Source organism: Hemicordylus capensis, chromosome 10 (assembly GCF_027244095.1).
Source record: "Hemicordylus capensis ecotype Gifberg chromosome 10, rHemCap1.1.pri, whole genome shotgun sequence".
In the NCBI taxonomy this organism is placed as follows: Eukaryota; Metazoa; Chordata; class Lepidosauria; order Squamata; family Cordylidae; genus Hemicordylus; species Hemicordylus capensis.
The window spans coordinates 22,622,871-22,642,013 of NC_069666.1; the positions used below are offsets into that span (position 1 = coordinate 22,622,871).

The 19,143-nt window shown below is 46.1% G+C and overlaps 1 protein-coding gene across 2 annotated transcripts in view; it reads right to left on the reverse strand.

Moving 5' to 3' along the window:
* LINGO1 (leucine rich repeat and Ig domain containing 1) overlaps positions 1-19,143 on the reverse strand; it is an 827,164-nt gene that overhangs the window by 541,027 nt on the left and 266,994 nt on the right. For both annotated transcript variants that reach the window (XM_053272886.1, XM_053272887.1), the window contains exon 3: positions 1,780-1,823. The gene's annotated coding sequence lies outside the window, so the exon portion shown is untranslated. The remainder of the gene's footprint in view (positions 1-1,779; positions 1,824-19,143) is intronic.

The window sequence follows — 19,143 nt, forward strand, 5'->3', positions numbered from 1 at the left end:
GGTGACTAAATGTGAGTACTGCAAGATGCCCTAAGGGCATGGGGCTGTCACATAGTGGAAGAGTATCTGCATGCAAAAGGTCCCAGTTTCACTCCCTGGCATCTCCAGGCAGGGTTGAGAGCAACTCCTGCCTGAAACCTTGGAGAATCTACTGTCTACACCAGGCCTGCTCAACTTCAGCCCTCCTGCAGATGTTGGCCTACAACTCCCATAATCCCTGGCTATTGGCCACTGTGGCTGGGGGTTATGGGAGTTGTAGTCCAAAAACATCCGGTGGGGTGGGGGAGTTGAGTAGGCCTGGTGTAGACAGTCTTGAGGTAGATGGATCAATAGTCTGACTTGGTTTAAGGCAGCTTCCCATGTTCCTATGTTCCACCAGGTGCCAGGCACTTCCAGCCAGATGCCATCACAAAGGTCCACCTCAATGCAACCAGGCTCCAAACTTAATATGTCAGAGACCATTCCTTAACTTCCAGTCCCCACCCCTGTATCTCGGCCTAAGCCTCTGGAGATCTGGCAACTGAACCTGCACATGTTCCTCTGAACTCAAAAACCAAACCTCTAAAAATGATTTGAAATAGATTCAATCCATTTCCCCTTTGCATTCCAGCTTTAGACAGAGATCTCAATTTCTTCAGACTATCAAAATCAGCTACTCTTTGCATTTTAAATAAGAACAAAGCTGCAAATCTGAACAGCGTGGAGTGCGCCATACCACACAAACAACTGAAGCATTTCAAAATGGATGCCAGTTGCCCAGTGGTCATTCAGATTATGTGCCATGAGCCAATTAGCAAGCTTGTGACACACGTGACCTGCCAAACAAAATGCTGCCTACCAGTCATGTATTATGGCCCGCCAAGGGTTCTAGAATGCCCGAGCAGGTTTCACTTTGCTATTGCTCCAATATTCCAATATCCAGAGGTTCTGCTCTATTTGAATTCCAGTAAAAAATGCCAGTGTCAAAATGTCAATAATGGATTATGCACATGATCCACACTGTTACATACATACAGTGTGTATATATACATACACATACAAACAGTGGGAGTGTGTGTGTGTGTGTGTATACACACACACACACACACACACACACACACGAAGAAAAACTCCTTCCCCTGGAAGCACGATAATACCCAAAATATGTCCTTGAGAGCTGTGCAACTTTCAGTGACGTATTCATGGTTATTAAAGAGTGCTTCTGGAGAAAGGAGAGGTCTATGACTCTGGATTACTAAATGCTGCAGAGGCACTTTGTATGCAGCAATTTTGCACAGTTAGTGAGGATGTAGCATGCACACATGCGCGCGCGCACACACGCACACACACACACACACTTTACTGAGCTGAACTCAAAAAGTCAGAAACTGTAGTTCCTCCAAAATGTTTTTTTCCCAGGTGTGCATATATGTATGAATGAATGTATTTTCCAGGAAAAAGCACTTTGGAGGAACTAGAGTTTCTGACTTTTTGAGTTCAGCTCAGTAAAATAGAACCTCAGATTCTAGGGAGAATTAAACAGAGACAAATTCCATATGCATTCCTTTAAAAAGAGAGATTATTAAGACCTTCCTGGACTATCATGTGTGCCTGGCATGCTACATTTTGGTTTTGGGGCAAAGGAGTCGTAGTGACAAGGCTCAGGATAACCACACAGCAAAGGTTGGTCTTAATCCACCCTCTCTTTCATGCAAACATGTGTTAGAGCGATGAAAGAGTATAATATCAACAGACAATTCTAAGACCTACTAGGAAAAGAAGAGATTCCATGAGACTTACCAGTAGCAGAGATTTGGCTTGGGCCTTGGCTGTGGAAAAGAGACCTGCGAAAAGACCAAGGAGGATGTGAGTAAGGATATTGCTTATTCACAGCACCAAGCATTTGACATCCGATTTTTCGGAAAGTGAGCACTTCTCAATGATTTTCTGTCACTCGCCAAGAGTCAGACGTGTCCGACAGTGCAGAGGACTAAGTACAAACAAAGCATCTTGTAATAGCATCAGAGAAGCAGACTGACTCGCTTCTTGGATGGCTACAATCTTGATGAGAGGCTTGGGATGTAATTTTGATGGGGAAATCATTTCAGACAGAGCAGGTTTCTAGCTCTCCTGGGCTATCGGAATAATTCGTTACAAAAGTGGTTGCAACTTTTGCGTGAAGAGTGGAGTAGTCGCAAATTCAGACATGCAGGCACTCTCCACGACAGCCCCCATAGCCACGCCCATGTCCAATAGCCACGCCCACCCCAACGGCCACACTCCCCACACATCACTTAAATAGATGCAATAATTTGAGGGGTTCTGTTACAAGAAGTCAAGGATTGTTTCCTACAGAGCTTGAACCTCAAGGGCCGTCTGGGACTTGGTGGCCAACCATAAAGAGTGGAGGATGCTCCTTGTGACAGAAGACAGGAAGAAGGGTAATCAAATCAATTGTAGTCCGATATTCAGTTATGGGACAAATGGTTGGAATAGCAAGAGCAGCCAACTATTTCCATTTAGAAAGCATTTACGTCCCTGCTGAGACCCTGGAAGGGGGAAAGTACCGGAACTACGTCCCTGCCAGTCCCAGCTGCACCACACCACTGCATATACTGTTTTTCAACCCCCCAAAAGAGTTCACAGCATGGTTTATGGGTTGCAGCCTTTGCAAGCCACTAGCAGCTGGAGAGAGTTCTGTGGTCCAAGTGGCAGAAGGAGAACCTGCCTCTTGAAGGTAAGATTCTCTCCCTCCCAAGTGGGAGAGAACCACACAGAGATGTAGGTTTTTGGCAGTATAAAAATACGTTAAATAAATAAATAACATAAAATAAGATGCACACACCACTGGCAGCTTAGTGAGAGCTAAAGCAGTCAGGTCTACCAGCTAAGGTAGGTGTAATTATTTCCATTTAGAAAGCAAAAGGTTTTGTGTCCCTGCTGAGAAAAAAGTACCTGCCGTGCTATACCACAGTGAGGTAAGTCTCACAATCAGTGAGACTCACTGGAAGGAGGTCTGTGGGGAGAGCAGGCTTAGCCCGCTCTCCCCACAGATGATCAAAGGGAAGCCCTGAGTGGCTGAATCGGCCACCCACACGACTGCCATCTCCATCACAGATCCGGCGCGAATCTCCAGGATGCCCCTCGTGAGCACACGGGGAATGCTGGAGAGACCTCCAAGCCTGGGAGCCTCTCAGCCAGGTGGTCTCCTCGTGTGTTGCTGTAGCACGGAAACGCGCCGCAGGAATACACGATCAAAAAACCAGGGCTAGCGGAGCGCTCACTTCACTAACCCCATTTAAGGGGAGGGGTATTCAAGCGGGTGACCCGCTTTGGGGGAAACCGGGCTCGCCTGTGAGCCCAGTGGTTCCCATGATCTGTGGAAAGAGGGCTAAGCTCCTTTAGCCCACTTTCCACTGATCGTGAGAATACCCTCTGTGTGTGAAACATTTACTTAGGATATGGATCATAGATGGGATGCTCCCGAAGGCTGAATCTACATGGTATTCTAGCTACTGATGATTTTGCAGATTCCCAGTGCTGGGCAGTGTTGGCTCATGTCTTCACGATCTGCCTTACACAGATGGGATACCATTAAGTATTGCAGGACAGCCACTGACCTCTGAATTCACGACTGCATGCAGAAAAAAGCCTTTCACTGCAAAACAGGGTCAACAGAAGCAGAAAAGCATTGCCTCCCACTCTCTTTGTTCATAATAGCAGCAATTTTCTACTCCACACACAAATCTGGATATATTTTTTTAAGCAATGTTCTCAGTGCTCTGTATGGATAAGACAGTCTATTTGTCATCCGTAATGTGGCACTTTTGCCCAATGCTTCTGTTTTCCACTACTAGAAAAACAAGGGGGGAAAGAAAAGCTGCTTCTGAAGCTTAGAGAGGAAGAAAATGTGTCCCTGTGAGAAAAAAATGGCCAGCATTCCGACCGATGCTGCGCTTGCCAAAAGATGCTGCGTTAGCACAAGACTGGGGCACTAGCGCAAGGCTGTGGCGCTATCTGGTTGCACTACGTCTGGTGCTTGCAAGCAAGGCCGTAGCGTTGTGCTACGGCAAACCTTTATCTACCTACCTACCTACCTACCTATCTATCTCTCTGTACACCACCCGAAACGTTCATCTCTGGGTGGTTAACAATAACATAAAACATGTTAAAACATAAACACGAATCTTAAAACAATTTAGGCTATCTAAAAATCAAAAACTGATTAAAAACTCAAATATTTAAATTATTAGGTGAAGAGGTGGGTTTTCAAGTGCTTTTTAAAAACTTTCAGAGATGAGGAGGATCATATTTCAGTAGGGAGCCCATTCCACAGTCTCAGGGCAGCAATCAAGAAGGGCCCATCTCCGTGTGGCCACCAGGCAAGCTGGCAGCAACTGGAGTGGAGACGGACCTTTCCAGATGACCTCAATGGGCAGTGGGGCTCATAAGGAAGAAAACTCTTCAATACCATGGGCCTAAGCCATTTAGGGCTTTATAGGTTATAACCAGTACTTTGTATTTTGCCCGGAAACCTATTGGCAGCCAGTGTAGTTCTATCAACAAAGGGGTGATGTGATCTCTCCGAGATGCCCCAGAGACCAACCTGGCTGCTGCATTCTGTACCAACTCGAGTTTCTGGACTACATACCAAAGCAGCCCTACATAGAGCACATTGCAGAAGTCAAGTCTGGAGGTGACCAGCAGATGTACCACTGTTTTGAGGTTGTTCATCTCAAGTATGTGTTTGCATCATGTGATGTGTTTGCATCACATGTATATGTTTGCATCACAACCCATACATGTTTGCCATAGCATGACACTACTGACTTGCATGCAAGCACCAGACCTGGCATACCTCCAAGATTTTGCTGCAAACATTTGCACAGTAGTGCAAGAACACCATGGTGAGCATCCGCATGATGATGTGCAGCTCTGCAAGCTTCTTGCAGGAGTTAAACAGGGTTCAAGAGAATGTTGGTGCCTGATCAGCTGAAGTTCCAGATCACATGGATGAACCTTCCACATGTTCACCTTTGTCCCACTGTGGCCAACATGTGACTATTGGGATGGGGGGGGGTGATATGGCAAGTGGGCACATTGGCTAGCCGGCACCATTTCACTCCTCCCACTGAACATGGGGAGAGGGGCAGAAAGTCTTGCCTGAACATGGCAATTTATTATGGCTGAATATGATGGGAGCTGTAGTTCGACCACTGGAAAGCCAACGTTGCCTAATCCTGCCCTAGTGGCACATACAACTGGACCGGCCACCCTGCTAGGCCAACTAGGCGCTCGCCTAGGGTGCCAAGTGGGGAGAGGCACCGACAGCCCAGGTAACATGTCACCCCCATGGACTGGCGAGGGAGCAGGTGCATGACTGACAGTGCACACTCCCCATCCCTGTTGCCTGCCCCTTGCTCTCCTCCCCTCGACAGGCACCTGCTCCCTCCTGCTGCCAGCCCTCCTGACACACAGTACATTACAGGTTGAGTATCCCTTATCCAAACATCCAAAATCCAGAATGCTCCAAAATCCGGACACCACGCTGTAACAACAACAACAACAGCAATGCCTCAGCTCACTCGCTCGCAGATGCCCAATTTTGCTGCTTTTAAACATGCAGTCAAAACTTACTTATTTCAGAAGGCAGCACACATCTCATCCCCCTCCTTGCCCACCTGGGACATTTCTCCCCTGGTTCCATCATCCCAAGCTTACTCCCTACTTTCCTCCCTTGCGTCTGGGGTCCCACGCACCCCACCTACATTGGCAACCACCGAGTTATCTTCTTCAAAGGTTGGGGGCTGCAGACCCTGAAGGCAGGAAAAGGCACAGAGGCTCCTTTCTCGGGGGAGGGGCCACAAGGGAAGGCGCCCGTGCCGAATGTTTCTTCCCAGTTGCCTCTCTAGGAACCTGAACTCCCTCAGGTTAACCCTTAAACTGACCTTCCCCTGGCAGGAGGCAGCAAAGGAGGCTCAAGATATCTCATTATGCAAACATTCCAAAATCTGGAAATATCCAAAATCTGGAACACTTCTGGTCCCACAAACAGTCCGGATGAGGGATACTCAACCTGTATAATGATATCACCACGCATGGCAATGGCATTATAGAGAGGCAGCTCACTGTGGCAAAACAAAACAAGGGATGAGCAGCAGGGAAGAAGAAGAAGAAGAAGAAGAAGAAGAAGAAGAAGAAGAAGAAGAAGAAGAAGAAGAAGAAGAAGAAGAAGAAGAAGAAGAAGAAGAAGAAGAAGAAGAATTCAATTTCTATACCACCCTTCCAAAAATGGCTCAGGGTGGTTTACACATGGGAAGTGCCTGCTTGCTTTCCTCATCATGGTGGGCTTTTGCCCCCACTGGCCCACCACAATGAGGAGAGCGGGTGGTGAGGAAAGCAAGTGGCCACTCCCCATCCCTGTTGCCCACCTTCTTCTCACTCTGGCAGAACAGAAAGCAAGCAGGTGAGCAACAGGGATGGGGAATGCTTGCTCAGGCAGCCATGCTCCCACCCGATGGGATGCACCCAACCATGTGGGTGAAGGGGCCACAGCACAGGGGTGTGAGGCACCCACTTTGCCCCGGGCACCCCCAACCCTTGGGCTGGCCCTGCCTGACAATGTGCTCCTTAGATGTAAGCGATTGCCCGTGTGCTCGTCACAGGCATCAAAAGCAGTAGCAGGAACACGGGAGAGCCAGGGAGAGACTTGAACAGCCCATTTCCCAAGCATCTCTCTCAGCTTCATACCTACCACCCAGAGATGAATTAATAGCTTCACATTGAACTGTAGAATCTGTTGCAAGTCACCTCGGGGATCATTTAGAATGAAAGGAAGGGTATAAATATTTAAAATAAGTTTTTAAAAAGATATTATTGATTTTAAAGGTCCTCAAATTAGTAGACTAGGTTTTTTTTACACTCAAATCTTGGGGAAATGTACTCGAGATCTTCCTCCCAAATTGGTTCCAGCTTCACTTCTCACCACTGTCCATTAGTCAGGGAGGCTTTGTCGACAAAGAAGCAGGTGAGGCCAGCTAGACACATTAAACTAGACTCAGCCCAAAGCACTTGTGCTTCAACAAGCACTTCCGAGTTGGGGTGATACCTTTTCAGCACAAACATGAACGTGTTCATTTTGCTTTGGTGCTGTTATTCCTTTCCTCCTCCTCCTTTGTACTCATAGTCCTCAGCATTATTTGTTCTCATGGCCTTTAATTTTCATGGCTGCAGTGACCCATGTGATTTTGTTCCTAAATCTATGACACTGTGCATATTGTGATGAAATCATGGTCGCTCATACGACAATGAATATATTTATATACCTCTTTTCAATGGAAGTTCTCAAAGTAGTTAAGATGGAAACATACATAATCAATAACAGGGTTATCTCTCTCAAAGAACTCATAGACTAAAAAGAAACATAGGATAGCATCCCTGGATCCTCCAAGCATTGGAGGGACGCTGTGCTGGGGATGGATAGGGCCAGATGCTCTCCACCTGCTAAATAAAGAGAATTGCCACTTTTAAAAGGTGCCTCTTTGCTCAGTCAGCAGCGGTATCATCAAGCATGGGTAACATCTCATCAACCAAACCTTGGAACTCATGACAGTCAACTGCATGAAGCATTGGTGGGGACCAATGCGGGCCACTAGTACACACTAGGGTGCCAACAGCATCAAGGCAATTTGAATATTTGGCAAACAGAGTATAGTTTCAGCAGCTTGTGCATCTGCAACAAATGTGCTCCTTTCAAAAGACCGGCTGAAATCAGAAAGCATTTCGTGTAGCCCTCCTTGACATTGTGTTCCCTCCTCAAGGCAAGTGCGGTCCCTGCCCAGTGGCACTATTAGGGAGGGACGAAGGACTATCAGATTGCTGAACCAGCAGGGATCCAGTGGCCCTTCCTACCTGTGCCAGACCTCCCATGTGGAGCCCACATGGCAGAAAGCCAGGGAAAGTACGTGTGTGCAGCTGAGAGGGTGACAAGGGACTCTCTTCTTGCCAGGTGGTGGTGTAATCAAGTCAGCACAATGACATGAATCTTCTTTATTTTTGATCTCTTTCCTCCCTCTCCCGTTCCCACTCTGCAAACACCAAGAGTTGGGAGGTTTTTTAAAAAGACTGATCTCCCTCCGAAATGGAAGAGATAAACTCAGCATAATTAACTCAGCTTCTCTTCTTGCTGGGCATTCAAGGAGTATTTTAACATTCAAAAGAGGAAAACAAAGCAGTCCGGAGCCAATGTTACCTCCTCCTCCTCCTGACCACAGGAGAAACCCATGTACAAGCTCCTCTACGCACAGGTGCATCTACCTCCTACCCTACATATCCCTGTCCCCTTTTCTAATTGATTCTCTGCCACCCTGACTAAAATGAAGAAAGCTCAGAAGAAAAACAGCTACAGAGCAGCTCTGATTCTTTTTTTTAAAAATGTGCAGCCAGGAAGAAAACATGCTGTTCCAAAAATATACGTGCAGTTCTAAGAGAACATTTGTGTGGTTCAAGTCATGCAAAAGTTGGATGATGTTAGATGATGTAAACAGTGGCTGAAAAGAAGTGGGGAAGTAAAGTGGGTAGTCCAGGCTCCACTAGAATCCCGGCCCTGGTCAAATATCCCAATTTCTCCTGCTCCTGCGTCTCATAGACTCAGCAGCGATTCCCCACAGACCTCCCCAATGTACACAACACTCTTCTGCAACAGAGCAAATTCCCAGCTCTGAGGATTTTCTCGCACACTGTGTAAGTTTCCAAATGTCACGGAATGTGACTCCAGGCAACCAAGGCTGTGTGCACAGACAAAAGAAATTCACAGGGCTGTGTGGTAGTAGCTCATGCAACATGCACAAATTACACTCACATACCATTGTGCTGTTTTGAATTTTCCTTAAAAAAACACAACAACTCCTAGGAGTGTGGCATGGGACCACTCCGGGCACTTCGGTTCAAATTTGAACTGAACTCAAAATGGACCACCAGTCTGCAAGCCATTTCATTTGAACCAGCCGGATCCCCCCCTACAAGCATGCTGAACTGGTCAAACTGGGCCAAACCGGTTCTATCTAAACCGGGCCCGGTTCAGCTCGGGATCGGACTGGCTCCCCTTCTCAGGGGGCTGGGCTGGTTCAAGCTCAAACCGGTTGAACCAGGCCAGTTTGAATTGAACCTGGTTCAGTTCGAACTGGTTTGGCACACCCCTACTGGGAGATCAGAAATTGGAGGAGGAAAGGTCCTTTCCTGTTAGGATACCAGCAGGTTTGGAGCTCAGATCCCTGCCTCCTCTTTCCCCAGCCATAACCAGAAGTCAGTCCTCCCCAGCCTTGCTGTCCTTTGAAAGCTGAAGATGCCACCAAAGGAATCTTCTGGAGCCTTCTACATGCAAAGCATGTGCTCTGCTACTGAGACACAGGGGCCCACAAAACATCTTTGCTCATGCTACTTGTTTACTACCATAGCAGAGGGTTCGTCATCCCACCAGCTTCTCATTCCTGTAGAACAGATTCTTTCCAGATCTTTCTGGTTGACTTCTGCTGAGCACATGGGTAGACCCCTATCTTTCTTGCCCACCCCCATGCAATAACTCAAAAGAGACTTTTCACATATTGAACGGAGCCATTAGTTTGTGATCTTCTTTCCATAACTATTAAAATTCTTTAATTAGCTGAAGGACTTAATCTCCTTTGGACTTTCAATAGACACTAAAGCACATTAATGTCAGGTTTGAAGTGCCAAGAAATCTGCCTTTGATGAGTCCAGGCCTGCATGAAAGATCACCGCCACCTGCTTCAGAAATATATAGTCACGTAGACATGCACAACTGCACGAGAAATTCCAAGCAGCCAAGGCTGTGTTTTGCCATTCGTTTGCAGATCTAGGCATGAGAGGCATGGCCAACCACCCAGTATTTTACTAATCAGACCAATGAAGATATCAGGAAGCCCATACTGAAGAGTAAAAAACAAAAACAACCTGATTTGACCCAAGCTGCGACCTAAGTGACTTTCCCCAATCCCATTGTTCTCTCTATTCTACATCAGGGTAGCCAAACTATATTGTTATCTAAAATGAGGGCCAAAATGCTGCCTTGCCCCATTGACCTCTAACCAATGCAAGGGCAGCCCCTTTCAAAACCGACCTCTGCAAGCGTTGAAAGTGTACAAGGGAGTTTCAAAGGGCTGGTCTTGTGGTAGCAAGTATGCATTTATCCCTTTGCTCAGCAGGGTCCTCCTCAGTTTGCATGTGGATGGAAGACTCTTCCACTGAGCTACGGCTCTATCCTCTAAGGGGAATATCTTACAGCACTCACACATAGTATCCCATCCAAATGCAAACTGAGGAGGATCCTGCTTAGCAAAGGGGGCAATGCATGCTTGCTACCCAATCTGCACGCTTGAATTAATTGAAAGTCCCAGCTTCACACTGCAGCATCTCCATGGAGGACTGGGAGAGATTCCTGTCTGTAACCTTGGACAGCCACTGCCAGTCAGTGTAGACCAGGGATTCTCAACTTTGGGTCCCCAGATGTTATTGGACTTCAGCTCCCATAATCCCCAACCAAAGGCCACTGCGGCTGGGGATGATGGGAGTTGAAGTCCAATAACATCTGGGGACCCAACGTTGAGAATCCCTGGTGTAGACAATACTGAGCTAGATGGACCAAGGGTCCAGCTTCCTACATTCCTATGACAAAGAGAAGGGGCCAGACCTAAGGTTTTTTTGGGCCCTAGGCAAAGTTTGACTTTGGCACCCTCCTCCAGTCAAGAAGTGAGGAGCCCTGGCTTTGACTTAAGCAGTTGCAGGCTGCTAATTCACTGGGACGGGAGAAAGTTCAAGGCAAGCAGGACAGAGAGCAAAGCAACACGAGGCAAGGTCGGCTTTGCACACTCTTTCTCCCCCCATGCCCCTCATCCTCCTCCAGCAAGGATAGCGAATGAGCACTCCTAGCAAGTCAGATGTCTTATGGGTTGCTTGGAGAGAGAAATATAGCGCACGCACACACACACACACGGCAATGGCCCAGGTCTGCCTAGTGCACAGGCTGACATTCAAGGGATGATTGCTAGCAGCCTCATTCATAGGAACATAGGAAGCTGCCATATAGTGAATAAGGCCATTAGTCCATCTAGCACAGTACTGTCTACCCAGACTGGCAGCAGCTTCTCCAAGGTGGCAGGCAGGAGTCTTTCTCAGCCCTATTTGGAGATGCCATGGAGGGGACTTGGATGCTTCTGCATGCAAGCATGCAGGTGCTCTTCCCAGAGTGGCTCCATCCCCCATGGGGAATATCTTACAGTGCTCACATGTAGTCTCCCATTCAAATGCAAACCAGGGTGGACCCTGCTTAGCAAAGGGGATAATTCATGCTTGCTACAATATGGCCAGCTCTGCTCCTTGTTCTTCTTACAAGATTAGTAAAGAGTGTGAGGAGATGTGCTCCTTGCAAAGGTAAGATCAGCCCCAAAGAGCTAGGACAAGTGGAACACCTTGCCTCATGAAAGGGCTGCTCCTGATACCACTCATACTCTACCAGGTTCTGCTCTGGCCTTGCCTGCTGTAAATTTCTCTCAATCCTGCCCAGTTGGCAAACCTTGCTAACATTAGAAAGAAGCAGCATGGGCAAGAGCGGGTAGGGATGCATTTACTGCCCCTTCCTGTGGCCATCGATGCCTCCAATACCTATTTGCATGAGTCATGCTTTCTTAAGAAGGGTGGAAATTTAGAATGGGATGAAGTTTTTTTTAAAAAAAACAAAACAAAACTAATTCCTATGCTGGGAAGCAAACCACAAAGGAAATTCACTGCCCATTGAGCCGCCTTCTCCTAAGATATCACTAGCTCATATAACACTCTCTGCTAATCTATGCAAATGAGGTCTATTGAATCTGGAAAACTATAAATATCAGCATGAAAATTTCCAAATAAATACGAGGGAAGGCGGAATTTACAGCACTTACTTTGGAGGCATCTTCAGGTGTTCCCTATTAAATGATCATGCTCATTTGCATAAGTATTCCTAGGACAATAAACTATTCTTCACAATTGCAGGATTGGCTCTGTAAAAAGAGACAGCATTGGGCACTCTGTATTCAAACAAGCAGTTGTAAAGATGATTGAGTGTCTCATTACGTCACAAAAGCTGCAGGGTGGTTATCTGTTTCAATCAGACACTGCCAGCAACAGGTTTCGTTTGTTGGTTTTCTATTTTGCTGCTGCTGTTCTCTCTGCTGTTCATAAGGAAAATAACATTATACTGCAATACTATGTGGGAAATGACCCACCACTATGTTTGGAGGTACTGTGTACAGTTCCGGTCACAGTCTAATTTCGGACACTGTGTTTCAGATCTATGGTTATTAACTTGGCATCTCAAAAGGACATTGTAGAACTGGAAAAGGTGCAGAAGAGGGCAACCAAGACGATCAGGGGCCTAGAGCACCTTTCTTATGAGGCAAGCCTACAACGCCTGGGGCTATTTAGTTTAGAAAAAAGACGACTGTGGAGAGACATGGTAGAGGTCTATAACATGGTGTGTCGGGTGGAGAGAGTGCAGGCATGTGTGGATTGATTCAAATTCAAATTCACCCCTAAGAGGGGTGGTTCAATTAGAAGTCAAACTGAATCAGCCCAATTCGAATAGAATCAATCTGAATCAATTTGACCTATATGCAGGGAGAGAGGAGGGAGGGAGGAGGAGAGCCTCCTTTTAATGTTTTTTTTTTTTAAAGAAAGAGGTGTCAGGGTGCCAGGAAATTACCTCTGATGCCCAGTTGAAGGGGTAGCCAATGTTCTTTTCTCTAGACTGTCACATGACATATAAAGCCCTGAAAGTACTGGGACCTGGATACCTGGAGAACTGCCTGCACAACAGCTCAGGACAGCTTGAAGAATCATAGAGGCTGTTCTCATGAGCAGCCTAACCCGGGCTAGGGCAGCCTAGCCTGCGCCATGCAGATCCTGGTGCTCCCGCCCAGTCTAACTCCATTCCTAATCCCAGCTCTTAGCCGAGGTTAAAGCAGCAAGAGCTGCTTAACTTGGTTGCCAGGCTCATGTGTCTCCTTGGCTCCATGGACATAGAGATGGGTGCCTAGAGTGCCCATCTGATGGGGAATCCCCCCATGGTTCTGCTTTGTGGGATATGTGGAGGCCAGGAAAATGGCTCCCAGTCTCTGTTGCTTGACACTGACTGGTAGTGCAGGTCATGTGGTGTCCCTTTGGAAACATAATGGCTGGCAAGTAGAGACAGAGTTTTTCAGTTGTGGCATCATGAGCAATGCTCTACTGGAGATGTTTGAATCATTTCACCTGCTTGAAAGAGGCATTTGGCTGCCACCTGAGAATTTGTAAATGTAAAAAAACATGTCCATATTGACAATTGTCAAGGCTAGGAAAGTGGAAACCTCCCCGCAGTCCACTAAAAACTGCCGAGCTTTGGATTTATTTCACCAAAAGCAGATCAGCAGGACAGGTATGCACAGGCCTCTAATTAAACAAATCAAATGAGCCAACCCCTCACAGAACATCTGTGCAGTATTTGGGGCCGGTATTTCCCACCCGGGCTGCTCCTTCCCCCCCCTCCCCGCCCGCGGTTTCTGGCCAGCTTTAAAGCCGGCCCATCTCCTCCTGGTCCAAATCCTCTTCCTGGCAGCCCAGCTGCCTCCTCACCCAGCTACCACCTCGCCACCACCGCCAGACCTGAAACTGCCACCACCACAGCTGGGCCCGCCGCTTCGCCACTGAGACCCACTGGCTCACCGCAACCCGGCCACTCCAGTTTTTTAGCGCGACCCAGCCTCACCGCTGCCTCAGCCTATCAGGCGCCTCCATCACCCCAGCCAATCAGCTGGGCGCTGGGACGCACATTCTAAAGGTGCACCCAGGAGGATTATATATAGAGATGATTCAACATGTTAACTTTAATCGTATTAACTCTACTCCAAGGAGAACAGTCTAATTTCGGTCACTGTGTTTCAGGGGTGTGTGAGCCAAGTGGGCCTCCTATGTTGTGGCCGCAGCAAAGCCATTGGTCCTGGCAGGCTGGTGGGCCTGTCTGGGCCTGCTGTAGGCCTGAGCACAGGTGAGCCACTCCTGCGCGCCTGTGCAGTGTGAGTCTCAAGCATCGCATGCCCATGATTTCAGGCCTCTGGCGGGACCTGTGGCTTGGCTTCCAGTGCCACGGAGGAAGTCTGCTCGGCTAACACACCCACACCCGTGCACATGGCAGCCACACAGCAAAGAGATCAGCATGGTGGTACAGGGCATGGTGAGGGTCTGTTGAGGATGTTCCACCAGGACAACTGGAGGCCCCCAGAGATAAGAGAGCAGCAGGCACATGGCACAAGCTGTGTGAAATTCAGGTTGGTTTTTCTTCAATTTTTTCAAGCTTTCCCTAAAGTGGGTTGGGGGGCTCATGGTGGGGTGGAGGCTTCATGGGAGGAGGCGGGCCTCCAAAGCTTTTTAAGTCCAGGCTCCCAAAATGCCTAGGTGCACCACTGGATGGACCTATTGATAAGTGGTGTGATGGAATGGAGTGTGGTGGAATGGGGACAACAGCCAAATGCCAGCCCTCTTAATTTATATGTATAAGCATGCTTTTTATAACTGGATAACTGTCAGTAGCCAAGAGTTTACTCAAAGGATTCTGCAAATGGAGTCCAGAGGTTTATAGAGTTGAGCTTCTTTTGTAAGCAATCCACTCCCTGAGCACCAAATTAATCATTTCCATCAGCCAGGTTTAGGTTTCCAAGAGAGGTCCTTGGCTTTCCAAACTTACAGTACCAGACATTCTAAAATACGGGCACTGTGCTGGAACAAAGTTTGCTGAGAGACAAGCTCACTTTCTTGGAATAATGATTGTGATTATAAGCCACAGGGCAACCTCAAACTAGGGGGGGCAACCTCAAACTAATTGCAATAAAAATGCAATTTTGGGTCATTTTGTACTCCCAAGAAAGTATCTCAAGAAAGTATCCCAAGAAAGATCGGAAAAGTCTACCAAAATTTGAGTGGAGCATTTTTGAGGGAGATGCTTTTGTGGAGCCTACTGTAGTTGGCTTTTACTCAAAGCGACAAGAACTTAGAAAAATGCACATATCTGCTGGTCCAATTCATTTAAACCTTACCTCAGCTTAAAAGGTAAAGAATAACACCAATGGTATATAAGCTCAACCATCATTCTGGGGGATTCCTGCAGAGGAATGTTTTTTGCTCCTGAAGAGGAGCCATAGGGTTTTGAGGAGAAAAACTAAAGACTAGTTATCATGAGAGGAGGTTGGAGACAATTTGGAGAATTCTCTCCACGCTTTGGTGGTAAGGAGCCCCATATAGTGACCTATATCATCAGCAATCTGACAAAGCTTGTTAATTCCAAGGGATAAGACGGGGAGTTGCTGGAATATGGGGGCTGGTGTTGGATTCTTTCCATCTAAGCCCTCAGCTTTCTGTCGCACATTGGACCCATGTTCTGGCAAAGGAGCAGCCCACCTCCCCATTTAATGCCATCCGTTGATGGGTGTTTTGGGCAGCAAGCCCTGAATCTGTCAGGGCTTTTTTAAAAGGTGCAACCAAACACAAAATAAAAACTTTGTCTAATGCCTTATAGTCAGTAGAGGGTTAAAAACACTCCAGGGCTTTTTAAAAGGAAAATTCAGAACTGTGCAATGGTATGGTGAGTGTAATTCACACATGTGCCACTCCATCCAGGGCATGCCGGCTGGATCGGGCCCAAGGCCTATCTAGTTCATCATCGTGTTTCACACAGTGGCCCACTAGATGCCTCTGAAAAGCTCACAGGCAAGAGGGGAGGGCATGCCCTCTCTGTTGCTGTTGCTCCCCTGCAAAAGAGGCGCCATCTTGCCTCTGAGCCTGGGGGTAGCCTATAGCCACCAGACTAGTAGCCATTGGTAGACCTGTCCTCCATGAATTTGTCCTTTTTAAAGCCGCCCACGCTAGTGACCATCATCACACCCCGTGGCAGAGAATTCCATAGATTAATTACGTGTGGTGTGAAAAAGTACTTCCTTTTGTTGGTCATTTTGTCACCCACTCACCCAGTTTGAGAGAACCTTTTGGAGCTCCTCACAATCTGTTGTGGATTTCACTACACTAGTTTAGTGTCATCTGCAAATTTGGCTGCTTTGCAGATATGTGAGACTGGCATGTTTTTTTTCTCTCCCACGTATGCCGAGGTTGGGTGTCTTTCCCCCGACCATGATATCCACGGATAATGAGGTCCACCTGTATACGGCAAATTCAGAACTGTGCAATGGTATGGTGAGTGTATTTCACTCATGTGACATGCGCCATTATCATGCAACCCTGCACATTTTCTTTGTCTCTCTGCACATAGACTTTGTTGTCTAGAGCCAGATTCCATGACATTCAGAAGCCTACAGAGAGTGAGATAAAATTCTTAGAACTGGGAATTTGATAGCATTGTTGCTATTTATTTTATTGATGGATGGATTTGATTTAGATACCGTCCTTCGAAAAATAGCTCAGCGCATATCCACAGGTCAGAAGCGGCTGGAAATGACCGCGGAGGTCATTTCCAGCTGCCATTTTTTTCGACGGAGCCACATAATGGCTCTCATCTTTGTTAAAAAATAGAAAAAGAAAAAGAAATGCAGATTTCTGGCTGATTTGGGGGCACAGCACAACACAGGAGGAGCAGCAGAGCACAGTAAGAAGCTCCCCCGAATAAAAATCGGCTGATTTTCAGCCAACCAGGAACCTAACCCCCATGATCTCCTAGCCCCCAATGACTCAGTATTCACAGTTTCCATATCCATGGCTTCTGTCTGGAACACAACCTCTGTGAATATCAAGTTTCTCCTGTAAAAAGCCCTGGAATGTACTAACCCTCTACTGATTGTACTAGTACTAGAGAGAACTAGTTGGACCTCTAGAAAAAGAGCCCAAAAATATTGTTAGGGATACCACTGAGTGATTTTATTTGCATTATGTTGGATTTTAACCGTAAGCCACTTTGGGGTTCAATCTTGGCTGGTGGGGGGGAGGAATAGGTATACAAAGACTTAATAAACAAGTTAGTGAGTAAACAAAAGTGAACGTCAGTGAGATGAGCCCCACTTTTAGCTCATCTCCAGACATCTGAACTAGCAGAAAAGTTTAGTTTAACAATAGTCAAAGCGAGCAGGGAGTTGAAAATGGATATGCAAGATAATTTTTTGTTGTATCAGCCTTAGGCTGATTTTGGTATTTCTCAGTGACTCATTCTAATAAACATACCTAGCTCCACTCACAACTTCAAAAATTATCAAAATTCAATGCTTCTTCTTTCAAGACAGAAGAATTGCAGTCTTAAGAGCACATAAAAAGGAAAAGAAAACAAAGTTGCAGCCCAACAGTAGTAGAGGGTTCAGCTGGAATTTAGAATGCATCCAGCAGCACATAGGTGGTTGTCAATAAATGGTACAACTGAGTGTATTTCCAATTTTTATATGTCTTTATTAAACTAATTTCATGTCCTGTTTTTCTCTCTAATGTTAGATATTCAATGTGGCTGACAACAACGGAAAAAAAACACCCTTTGCTCAACACAAAACTGTATTTAGTCTGCCATTAAAGCAAATTATCTGTCTGTCTATGTGTCTATCATATTTATCTACCTCTTGATATATACATCTCTAGGTGGTGTAGATAATCCAAATTACAATATAAAAAACAAACAATTAACACACTTTCACAGAATAAAAACAATTTAAAAACCTTTAAAAACAATTCATAGAGTGAAATAAAACAATTTCACAGGATAAAAATGATTAAACAGTTTAAATTTAAATTTAATTAAAAGCCTGTGAAAGTTGCACCTAAAAGGATTCCAATATCACCCCCAACCCATTATTAGACCACATAATCTAAGCACACACCACCCCAGAATTTTAGAGTGGGGAGCAGGGGCGTAACAAGGCTGGAGTGGGCCCAGAGACAATTTTAAAATGGGCCCCTCGCTGATACACACACACACACACACACACACACACACACTTCACATGTGACTTGCCTCTGGGGGGGGGGCCTCGAGGCGTGGGGGCCCCTAGGCAGCTGCCTCCCCTTGCCTAATAGTAGTTATGCCCCTGGTGGGGAGGGATCTTGGAGGTCTTCTAATCTAACCTCTTGCTCAGAGCAGGAAACTGCTACAGCCACCTGAATAGATGGCGATCAAGCCTCTGTTTGAAATGTCTTGCAAAGTAGAGCCCACCACTGTATGCGGCAAGCTGTTCCATTGGTAAACAGCTCTTACAGTTAGGGAATTCCTTCTGATGTCTAGTAGAGATGTGCATGAAATGAATTTTTTGATTCACTTCAAATTTGAACAAAATTCCAAAAATGTGTTTCAAATTCGAATCAAATTAGAATCTGGTCTGAAAATGTGATTTGAATTTGAATTCAATTGGAATAAATTCAGTCCTGCTTTGGTGCCTTTTTAAACCAGTCAGGACGCCTGAATGATTTTTAAAAGTTGCCAAATGGTATTCAAATCAGATCTGAATCAAATTTTGGAAATTCACCCTTTCATTCATTCATTCATTCATTCATTCATTCATTCAATTTCTATACCACCCTTCCAAAAATGGCTCAGGGCTCATTTGTTTAAATGGCTCATTTGATTAAATGAATAAAAAATCTATTTAATTAGTCAAAAATGGCTAATTAACAGTTACATCAAAGTAAAAACAATTAAAATCAATTAACAATGAAAATCAAAGCTATAAAAACAGCATAAAACTAATTAACAGTTAAAACATTTAAACATTAAAAACCCTGGAAAATCAGGTTGAGCACTTACAGCAGTTAAAAACAATTCACAACAAATTAACAACCCTAGAAGGCCAGGCCAAACAGATAGGTCTTAAGGGCTCTCCTGAAGGCCAGCAATGAACTCAGATTACAGATTTCTGCCAGGAGTGCATTCCACAGCCCCGGGGCAGCTACAGAGAAGGCCCGCCTCTGAGTCGCCATCAGATGAACCGGTGGTGACTGGAGATGGACCTCCTCAGATGGCCTTTACGTGTGGTGGGGATCATGTAGAAGAAAGCGCTCTCTAAGATAGAGAGGGGTGATTCGATTTGGGTTTAAATCACTTGAATCACCCAGATTTGAGTTGCATTGATTCCAATTCAAATTGATTTGCCTATCCCTAAG